The 11,674-nt window shown below is 34.3% G+C and overlaps 1 long non-coding RNA gene across 1 annotated transcript in view; it reads left to right on the forward strand.

Moving 5' to 3' along the window:
- LOC107315167 overlaps positions 1–10,380 on the forward strand; it is a 44,292-nt gene extending 33,912 nt beyond the window's left edge. The window contains exon 5 of the long non-coding RNA XR_004307593.1: positions 10,258–10,380. This is a non-coding gene — a long non-coding RNA (uncharacterized LOC107315167). The remainder of the gene's footprint in view (positions 1–10,257) is intronic.
- Positions 10,381–11,674: the final 1,294 nt, after the last annotated feature.

Genomic DNA, 11,674 nt, shown 5'->3' on the forward strand with positions numbered 1-11,674 from the left:
ACCACTGAGTAGTTCAGAGGCTTAACAATAAAACGGTTTTAATACTGATGTCTAATTCATCTCGATATTTATTTTTTGTCATTTTAGTTGAAAATCTGAGAGAGGAAAGGAAAAGGTTGAGAATTGTGTGTTGCCAGGCATCAATCAATCACTTATCTCCAAGCTTCTAAATACTTAATTACTTTTTCATTTGTCTTTGTGTTCATAGTCATACCATAATATAACTTTGTTTTGCCATTAATATCAACGTATTTAAGTAAAATTTTGAAGCAAAATAAAATAAGGGATTTCCTGCTGGCAGCAAATCGAAGGAGCAGAAAGAGTGCAGGAGGCCAAATTCTTGTTTAATTTATATCCTTTCCAGCATCCCAGGGTTCAGTGTTGCAGTTTGATTAATGATTTCTATACTTAATGGAGCTGTACTACTGTAATGAAGTGAAAAGATATAGTCTGTGACTTTCATGGGGCAACACTGATCATACATTACTGCAAGTATAGGGCCTTATCTTTTGCAAGCTGTCCAAGATTTTCAAGTGTCTTGGTTAGTTTGTTATATTTCAGTATAAACCATAGCTATACAAAAGGCTATTTAAACCAATGTCTTACCACCAACAGTAGTGAGTGCCATGTATTCAGAGACTTAAGCAAATTTTCAGAAAATCTAGCTAAATTTAAGTTATTATAATAGGCTAGAATGTATTTTCATTCTCAGCTATATGATTAATTTTTATGCCTTGATCTATGTCTAGGTTTATATCTCATAAATTTTTATCCAAGCTTATTTTGCAGTTCGCATTCACCCAATTCTTTATCCTTTTTCTTTTGCACAAAGTAGAAGGAAGCTCTCAGAGTATGAATGAAGCACACAAATCTGAGGTAATTCAGAAGTAAGAAGATATTCTAATTAGAGGTGGCTGACCTTCTCTCAGTCTTTTTGTCCCACCAGGAATGACCTTTCAATCTGCAACTTTCAGTTGGCCTTTTCAGTTTGGAAAGCTATTATACATGATCCATTTTCAGCCTCACAGACAAACACAATATATCTAAATTGTCTGATGGAAGCTGGTATTTTGTCAATTTTGATAGGCATGGGCTTGCTAACCACAGCATAACATGTCATAACAAATAAACTAGCTGACTCAAAACAACAATCCCAAAGCTGTGTTTTAAAACAATAACATTAAAGACTAATTTTACTCTTGTATCAAAAAATTAGGTTGTCATTAAATTATAGAAAGTTAAGAAAGTTTAAAAGAAGATGTTGTGAGGTCTTCTTTCTGGAGACATTCAAAACCAGCCTGGCTATGTTTCGGTGTGACTGGATCCAAGTGTTCCTGCCCTGGAGGGATTTGACTAGATGATCTTTCAAGGTCTCCTCCAATTCCTGATATTCTGTGATAAAGGTAAACTGAAATATCTGCTGATATTACAGATGTGCTTTGACAATTGAAATATACAGTTTAACTCTTTTTTTTTTTTTTTTTTTTTTCCCTTAACATATAATTTTTTTATTTTTTTTACTTTTTTACCCAAACTTGTGATCTGGTTTATCTGCATGATCTTGAGAAGATTCTTATGTCTTGGTTGAAGAAAAAGCTTAGGTAAAATTTAGGACCTAAGTACAAACACATGCTCAGAAATGGTCTTAACTGCATAGTCATATGGAATTTGCAGATTCCTCCCTTACTCTTTAGATAGAGCATATGCAGGCTAGATATTCCTGTGATTTACAGAAGTGAAACAATGTAGGTATCTGGGCGATGTTTTGGGGACAATATGTGTTTCCTTATCCAAACTGGTATCTGTTTGTGCATTTCAGTTTCCATTGTGAATCTATAGTGATTTTTTTTTTATACACTGGGTATCCTCTATACTTAGAAAATAGCTATGATAAGGACATTTTTGGGGATCTGGATCCTAGGATCCCTGTGCCTTCGTTCCACCCTATAAAATGAAAACAATTTTTAAACTCCAGAAATAAACTTCTTGAAATAAAACAGATCTATTTGTGAAAACAAATTCAATCCTCCCTTGAGGCATCAAAAACCGATTTTTTTTAAAAAGGCTTTTTTTTTTTTTTTTTTTTGGTGGCTCTTGGCCGCAAGAGAAAATGAAAATGTCAAGTAAGGCAGACTTTGAAGGCAAACAGGAAATCAGCAAAGCATGTATATTACATCTGGTCTAAAATTTTCAGCTGGTGGAGCTTTTTTTACCATTTCCACTGAAAGAAATATCCACAGACTAATAGAAATAGAGATGCTCTGGAAGGTCAATGGGGAATATCAGAAATAACAAAGCAATCCCTACAGTTAGGCCCTGAGAAATTAATTGGAGAAGTATGCCTGACTCGCCACGTTACCTTCTGCATTCATTCTCCCTCTAAGCAGATTTCAGCTTCCAGGTCTTGAAACTGGGAAGCTTTGCCCAATAAATGAACTGAATAAGATCAAGGGTACACACACACTCCTTGTGCTTTCACTCAGTATTTCGGCTTCTACAGTGTGAATTACTGTGGGAGAAAAGACTGGATAAATTATTGCTAATTTCTGACAATGTTGTTCTGCTAGTCCTAAATTGAAATTATGGCATTTTAACTGGTGACACTAAGCATAGCAAAAATTAATAGTGGTGCTAATTACTTCTCAATGAGCTAAGTTTATAGTCTTTTAAACAGCCTGGTACAAGGACATGAAAATCAGTCCCACTGTGTGTGGAATAAGATTGTTATATATCAAAAAAGAAAAATCCCATAGAGAGATAAAGATGGGAAGAAATCTGTATAGACTCAGCATATTACAATGCTAGGTGGAGTTGCATTAGATAGCCTTCTGGATCAGGATCAAGCATGTGAGCTAGTAGTGAATTAGTGGTTGTTTCATACTATCCATGAATAATGAAAGTTCACTGTTGTTCCTGAAACTCTCCTTAACGTGCACGATAAATTTGCATCTGGAGCAAAGAAGGAATTATTTAATTTATGTAAACTGTACTTTGAAAATGATTTGTTTAAAAAAAATAAGATGTGAAAGAAAGCATTCAAGACATGGGTAATGCATGGAGATGTATAGTTTCGTAGTTTGTATGCATTTTACACCTCCATTGAGTCTTGGATACTGAGATGTTTTTCAGAGTTGAAAACTTCTGTTATTTATGTACCAAAGTTTGGTTAAGGAAGAGTGGAAAAAAAAAAATTCAGACTGTAAACTGAAGATCTGTGAATTGAGCTGTTTTGGGCTGTGATGTTATACAATTGGAATGTGACTTTATTTAAGCCATGAAACTCATTTATTTAAGCCATGAAACATACACCCCGAAAGATAGACAGAGACCAAGGCTTGCTGATCACAGACAGCAATTCAAAAAATGTTTAATTGCCATCAGTGACTCATGTTTCTACTCTGTAATCCTTTATGGAAGGTCCCTGAACACCTGAATAATGCAAGAAAAGCATTCACAAATGAAGCTGTGTCCAGTAGATGCGAGTATATATTTGCTCCATTGCAATTACACATCCCTTGCCATTTACCTGCATATTTCTTAAGATATATATTCTTACCCCTGTGCTACTATTTCAAAGTTTTTTTTCAACCTGAATGTTTTTACTAGATTGGGCTGCAGATTCTTTTGAATTTGAGAAATTAAAGAACTTCCCCTTAATTTTACTAGATGTGTTTTGAGTTCAGTTGTATTTTTCCTCTCTCACTCAAAGATTGTCAGCTATGTCATCAAATTCTTTCTCGCAAACATAACCAGGGTCAGCTGTGTCATCTCAAAATGTGCATTTATTTAGCAAAACAAGGCAGATGCTTTTATAACCACAGAGATTAATTTTAATATTTTCTAGTATGTATAGAGTTTAACCTTTTTAATTTTAACCCCACAGCCATGCATAACAGCTTGTTGTCAGTTCTGTATGAAGTGTGCAGCCTATGGAAGTGCTTTCTGTATTTTTAAATGAATTTCCTGAAGCTGGAAGATCTGGTCAGAAAAAAAGCACACTATGACTAAGTCTCTAATTGCATTTGATGGGAGGCTACTTGAGAAGCAATAAACACAGTGTGCTCACAAACCTGAGTGCTTTCCAACTATTTATGTATTCACAGTCATTTGTTTTTGTTTTTGTAAAATTGTGTAATGACTTATTCTTTGGGCTCTGAGTGTAGATGTTTGATAAATGCAATATACGGTAAGGTGTGAGTTTTGAGAGGATGAAATTAACTTGCATGTCCTGCTGCAGCACTGTCCTCTATCCCATCTGTTGTAGATATAGTTGTAGCTTTGATCTTGATTGGCCATAATGCAAATTGGTGTTGCTTCTGTTATTAATCATCCTTCAGTAACTTTAAGTAAAGGAGATTTCATCTTGACTGAATGACATTAAAATTTAAGGGGACAAGAGCTGATACAACTCCAATATTTAAAGTTGCATAAAAATGCAATTCAGTGGAAAGTAAGCATCATGTCTGTATATCAGAACTGTTCCTTGATGTATTCAAGGTGATTTTTTTTTTTTAGTTCACAAATATTTATTAGATGTTGACAGTACAAACTTTGCACAATTACACTAAAACATACTGGAAATGGATGCTGAAGAACACTATATAAAAATGTAAATGTAAATATCAAGATATAGATACAAAAAAATTACTGATTTTCCACAAAGTAAATTAAACAGCATAAGTAAAAATAATTGGATTGGGAATTCATGGATGTGTATGATTACTGTTAACAGTATCTTCACTTGATAGCATCACTATCTGTAATTAAAACAGAAATAAGCTGGAGAGGCAGGATACTGAGCTCTCAGATACAACTGGACAAGTAGAAGTGTATAGAGTTCCTCACTTTACTAATTTAAGTTATTGGTTTCTGGCTCTGTACTTCCTTTTCACTTAAATTCAAAACTTCCTTAATATAGTGCATTCTGGTTTTGATGTCTCACTTTTGATGACCTATTGATCTGTGGTGGACGAAATCCCTTTTCATCTGAGAGTCTTTTTCATCCATTTGATTGGTGTAATTGTCAGCCTTACCAAGGTCAAAGGCCTGTTGATAGATAAAATCAGCATTTATATAGAGTCCTTGGGAGGTCAATATCTTTATCTTTCAACAAAGGGGAAATAAGTCACAGAGTTTATTTATAGCCCTTTTCTCCTTTTCTTATTTTTCATTTTTTCTTTTTTTTTTTTTCCTTCCCCCTTTCTTTCTTAGACTGTAAGTGGTCCAGATTCTTAAATGGATTTGGTAATAAAAAAAGAATAGGTGTCAACCACATAGCATTTTAAGGGTCTGTAGATCTGCTGTGGAGTTTCAGATTGCTATAAAGATAGGAACTACTAATACTAAGATTAGAACTGTCTTTTGTGTTCTACTCTGAGGTTTTGGTGTTTTTATCCATTTTTAGTATGTGATTTTGGTATCTAAAGCGTGTACTACAAAAGATGATAAACTAATCTGGATGTGAAAATAATTTTTGCTTTGGTTATAGCTTGGTATTAATATCATCATTTTCAGATGCTTAGGTGAGGAGTTCTGAATAATCACAAGTTGTTATGTTTCAAGCTAGGGCATCTCTGTTTTTCCAAGCATATCTGTTTACCTTTTTTATACAGAGTCAAGAACAATTTAATTAACTCTGCATCATCCTTGCTGAATGACTATTTAGTGTAAGCTGTAAACATCTTCAATGGCCTTGTACTAACAGAGACAAAGCTACAATTGAAAAGTTGTAGAAAGTTGAAAGTGAAGGCCTGACTAAAATGTTCTTGGGAAGATTCCTCAAATTCCAGGCATACTGCTAGTTGGACAGACGTTTAATTTTTTCTGCATACTTCCAGTTATTAACAGTGTATTTAAGGATAAATTTATCATATTCTTTCCAGAGTAGGATACGTATTTCAGGAGGATGTTTTCTCTGAGAATTATTCTTGTTCCAATTTACTGAGATCCAACAATGAAACTTGTATAAGTTTGTGTTGCAGGTAGTTCTTTAATACTTTGCCAGGCAGACAGCAGAATAAGTAGAGACAAGGTATTGCAATTAAATATTACATTTCTGTTCAGAATATTCTGAATAGAAATATTCTGAACAGAAATGTAATATTCTGAAGAGAACAAAAATACTGTGAGAACAGGAATTGTATTTTTAAGAGGGTAAAAGCAGTATAAATGCTTTATTTTTACTTAATATTGTCTTTTAAATAAACCTAGATTGCACTAACTTTGCTTGTATGTCCATGCAGTTTTCTGTTTTTCTTTCTATTGCAATGAAAATTCATGTGGAAACAAGTAGCCAAATGAACCACAGGCCTTTTGTAATCTAACTTATTTTCACAAGACAGATCTCCCCCTTTTATGGAGAATGATGAACTATCTTCTTTTTCCACTTATGCCTATGCTTGCCTATATTAAAATAAATACTTTTAAATGCAGACTTCTAAAACAACTTTATTTTAAATGCAGTATCATCTAAGTCTTGAACATGAAAATTCTTCTCCACTTTAAAGTCGTTTTAACTACATTGTTCAGAAAAAAAAAAGTTAAAACATGGTTTGCAAAATCATGCCAAGCTTTGAGATGTATATATTATACTCCTTGATACAACTAGTCCTTAGATTTTCTATGTCATATTTATGATAAATTGCATCACTAATAGTAGGTCATACTTACAGTATGTTTTATCAGCCATGTCTTTACACATGACACTAATGCTCTCACTTGTTAAATAATTCAGCAAGGGAAATTTATTGCTGATATATGTTTGCAGATGAATGTAATGCAGAGGCTTCTTAAGTTTTCAAATGAACCCATTACCCAATAAGGAAATTAGGTACTGTAAGTTGTATATAAATATGTTACATCTCTGAAGACTGAATCTGATTTATACTAGCTTGAAGGGAATACTTGTAGTCAGGACATATTCTGGAGCAGTGGAAGAAGTAACAAGTATAATGAAAATTATCAAACTGAAAATGTTTTTGAAATATCCATTGGTGACTTCTCAGATATTCTTATATATTTCTTACCGTCTCTGCACAGCAAATTTAATTTACTACATCTCCCTAATGGTATCTGGCTACTATTGATAATTAATCCAGATAATGACACTCCTGGATATGATGCCACATCTCTGGACATTGAAGCGTGTCCAACATGCCATTAAAATCCCATTAAAGCTTTATTTACCAGTCCCAAACTAAAAATAAACATTGATGGTACATATGAGAGAATACTTATTACACTGACCTTGCAATGCATCTTCCAAAACTGTGTCACAGAGGACTTTCTTGAGGCAATCTGAAACAATATTTTATTTATTATTATTCCAGGTAAAACATGAGTTCTTTTTTATCTATCAGATTTAGTGTCTTCAATTTTTAATCTGCTTCCCAACAAAAAAATGAGCATACTTTCACACAGCAGAGGAGTCATCTCCTCTAATGCTTGATACAAACTCCTCTGTGGGTAATATTTATATGAGTGTAGGATGTCCTATCTTTCTGGTCAGATTTACTCCTTTACTTATTCCCTTAACCTCTTATCACAATCTCTTCTTTTTCTTGTCCCACAATTTTTAACTTTTCAAAATCTTTCTTGTCATTTAGACTCCTTCTTCCAGAACATTACTTTGTTTCTTATGCTCCATTCTTACTGATGGGCTTGTCATTTTTATTTTTTTTTTTTACAGTCATTATCTTTTTTTTTTTTTTCCAGTCATTTTTCATCCCACTCCTTCCAGGTTTTTTTTAATGTTTAATTCTTTCTGGAATCATGACATCATCTAACAATCTGATATCTAATTTCTGATCATTACCATTTTTATTTTTCCCTAGAAGCTGCAAGGAAAGGAGTAGTGTTTTACCTCAGTAGTTTGCTAAAGGAGAATTCTGTTCTAGGCAGATTCTTAACTTGGCGCAGTAGTGCTTTCTGAAATAGAAAGTGACATGTAGTTTGTTTAAATTTGGCCAGAAAGACCAAGTGAAGTAGGCTGGATTACAGTTCAAAGATTATTAGTGCTATGAAACTTGGCAGAGATTTTGCTTTAATGGGAGTAACAGTACTGAATATCTAATAATTAATCACAATGGCAATTATGTGCAAACACAATAATACAGCGCTAACGTTCCAAAGATGTAAAGAAGTTCCTAAAGAGAAATATTTGAATAGCTGCAACTGTACAACTGACTTCCTTGCTTTTTAAGTATCTTTATTAGATACAATTTTTAGTAAAAATAGATTAACTGAAACAATTCCATCAATTTTTTTTTTTTTTTCATGCTCTCTGAAGCAATTGTAGGTAACATGGACAATTTGTGTGCTTCATATGTAGTTTCCCTTTTAGTTCAGACTAGTTCAGTGTGCAAAATATTTCTTTAAATTTGTTGTAGCATATAACATGATTCATGAAAAGCACCTCAGTTGTAGATGTGAAAATAAAAGAGAGAGTTAGGGGAGATTTATCAGATTAATTAGAATAAATTTGGGGGATTTACATGGAATAACAACGTACTTAATAAACAAAATCCTCATATTGTAAGCACTTAGGTGTTGTGAATACATTCACAGTCAGTCCAATGAGGCCTCAAAGCATTCAAGATTGTTTGAAGGAAAACTATATTGATTTCAGAACTATACTGTACTAGAAAGCTTTATGTCTCAATCAGATAAAGAGAATGTCTCATCAGGTTTCCTAGCAGTGCTGAGGTTCCACTTCAGTGATATAACCTCTATGTGATTTAAAGGAACCTAGCAGAGCTATGAGATGTGGAGAGTCTGAATTTGGAAGACTGAAGTCCTGAAATTACCCAGGGAGAAGATCAAGACTGTTCTGCTTTTTTTTTTCTTGTGGTGCTGCAATGTACTGCTGTTGCGAACAGAGATGAAGAATTGCTGCCCAAGGTAATGGGCATAGTAGCTAGTTGCTGCTTCAGGGGCAGTCTTTCTGCTACTGGTTATGCTAAACAGAAACTGGAGGTGAAATCACATGAATGGAATATGGAACTAAGCACCCCCCTCATGCAAGGAGCGTTCAGTGAATGTGTCCCTTTTCTCATCACTTTCTGTTCTCATTTGACTTTTCTGAAATGAAAGAGGAGGGCTTAAGAATGCCACTGAAAAACTATGGTGCCTGTGGCTGTTGGCAGTTTATGTGTGATTAGAGTCTGTATTTGTGAGCATGAAGTTGCAAGCATGGAGTTCGTGAGGTTTTAGACATGGGTTCTTCACCTTATCTGTCAAGCTGAGTGATAGCTGATAGAAGCCACTTCAAAGAAGAATGCTTGTATGCCAGATTGTATGTATGGGGCCAGTCATTAAAGAAATGCCTCCTATTTTATTGTGTTGGCCCACAATGTCAGAGGCAGACGGTGGTGGTATAGCAGGAAAAACTGAACCTTGCCATCAATATTCTTTTATGTTTTGTTGCTTTGTGAGAAATAGCAGTGGAGGAGCTCCTTCAACAGCTGTTATTTCCCTATTGCCATGAGTGTGATTGCCATTTATTTCCCTCTCCTATTTAAAAATTTCATCTTTCCATGCTCTTTGTTTTCTGCAAGTGTTCGTATTTGTGCAGATGCAAGCATACCTTCTCTATGTACACTTGTATGTTTTATTGTTGCACAAAAGAATACCATAACAGGTTGACTGTTATCACTGTCTTGCTTATTGTTATATAGTATTATAATTTATATATATATTTATATATATATATTATATATTGTTATAATTTCATCACATGACAATGTTCTTAATGGTATTTTGTGGAAAGCAGTTGTCACATGATCAAACATTTAAAATGAAAATATATTGTCCATGCTGTAGTACACAAAATATAATATTAGCATATTTTGTAGGTACAAAGGTACAAATGAATTTCTAAAGCATTGTAACCTGCAGATTTTTTTAAACTTAAATATTTTGCAAAGTTTATTTTTTCTTTTATTTCAAAAAGAGATATTTTCTCCACAAAAATGTGTATGCTACCAGAGAAAATTTGGTTCTAAGCTTATTTTTATTAAATGTAATACTTATGTCCGTAAGTTTATTTATAAAACTGCAAATTGTTGGCCAGAAAATTAAGTCTCATGCTGTTAAGCAGTTCAAAGCTAAGTGTTCTGTTTGTAACTATAGCTTCTCAAATGTTCATCTCTAGTATGTTTTACAATAGCTTTCATTTTAGTATGCAAATGTTGTGCCTAATTTAACTCCATTCTGCATGTGTCTAATTTTTTCTGTATGTTGATCTTTCTCTATCTGCAGGAGGCACCTGACTTAAAAGAGCATGCAGACTAATGACTTTAGTCTTGAAGACTTTTATTTGCCCTCATACTGTAGAGAATTTAGGCACAATCTGATTTATGGATGATGTTCTGCAGGTGGGTTTGAAGGTATGACGTTTTTGCAAATACATTATTCTGAATGTTATTTATTTTGTTTCAAAAAGACGTGACCTGCATTTCTGTCAGCAACGCAAATTAAATTGATGTTTCTCAGACTTGTCAGAAGGAACTGGGAGAGGCAAGAATTTAGTCATGTACTGCTAACAAACTGTCTATAACATTTCTGTCAAAATTAAATGCAGCAAACCATAAAATGACTTTAAAGATAATTACAGAGTGAAGAATTTCTTCCCTGCCCTCCCCCCCCCAGTAAGTGTCATGTGTTCATGTAAGCACTAGAGGGCAATGTGACTTATTATTTTGGCAGGGGATATTCCAAAATGCCTACTCTGCAAGGTTCTGGTAAACTTTTGTAAGATATGTAAAACATATTAAATTAAAGTATACTTTAGTAAGATTGTATGAGAAACATTTCAAATGTACCTGCTCGTTAATTGCTCTGAATTGCTAGCAGCACCAAACAGAACATGGTCTAAACTCCTTAATTTTCTTCCATACCTTGGGGGGGGGGGGGGGAAGAGAAAGAGAGAAATAATTCAGAATCTTTGTGAATAAGCTGGTAGATGTAGATAAACCTTACATTTAAACAAAACTACCTAGTGTGTGAGAAGTAAAAATGCATTCAAGTTTTTATAGACATCCAGCCTGAAATGTCAAGCAGAGGTATTTACGTTAATTAAGATAAACAGGTTGCCAGGCCAATTTGTTGATGCTATTCACTTTCACAGTGCACTCAGCACTTAGAGGCTCTGAATCTGCAGCACTTAGAGGATCTGAGTCTGCAGCACAGTGCTAATACCTAAGCTAGTTACTGCTGGCACATGAGCTTCTGAGAACGTATGTGACTAAAGGGAAGCTAGGTCCATTCTGACTTTGGATGGCATTAGAACTTGTCTTTTCTGCACTCTGCAGTTCTGCTCCCCACCCTCAGGTATCTGCTTGCAAAGCTTAAAAGAATAAATTTATAAACATAAGGCACCAGAAATGAAAACATCCTTTTATTCTCTTTCCTGCAGTGAAAAGAGATGTATATTCTAGGTTGTAGACAGAGCTGCCTTGGAGATAAATCATCTGATTTCAACATCTCAGCAGTAGATAATAGATTCCCCTCAGAACCACGTAATTAAAAAATGACATTTCTGCTAGTGTGCCAGCTCAGTGTTGCCATTGCCCCAGGATTCTGGGGATGCAGGAGCCCTGCAGAGCACAACAAAACAAATGTTTTATTATTAAGGGGGACGTTGTAAGGTTGTTTTAACAAAGATAAAGATCCTTTG

The sequence above is a fragment of the Coturnix japonica genome, chromosome 5 (genome assembly GCF_001577835.2).
Source record: "Coturnix japonica isolate 7356 chromosome 5, Coturnix japonica 2.1, whole genome shotgun sequence".
In the NCBI taxonomy this organism is placed as follows: domain Eukaryota; kingdom Metazoa; phylum Chordata; class Aves; order Galliformes; family Phasianidae; genus Coturnix; species Coturnix japonica.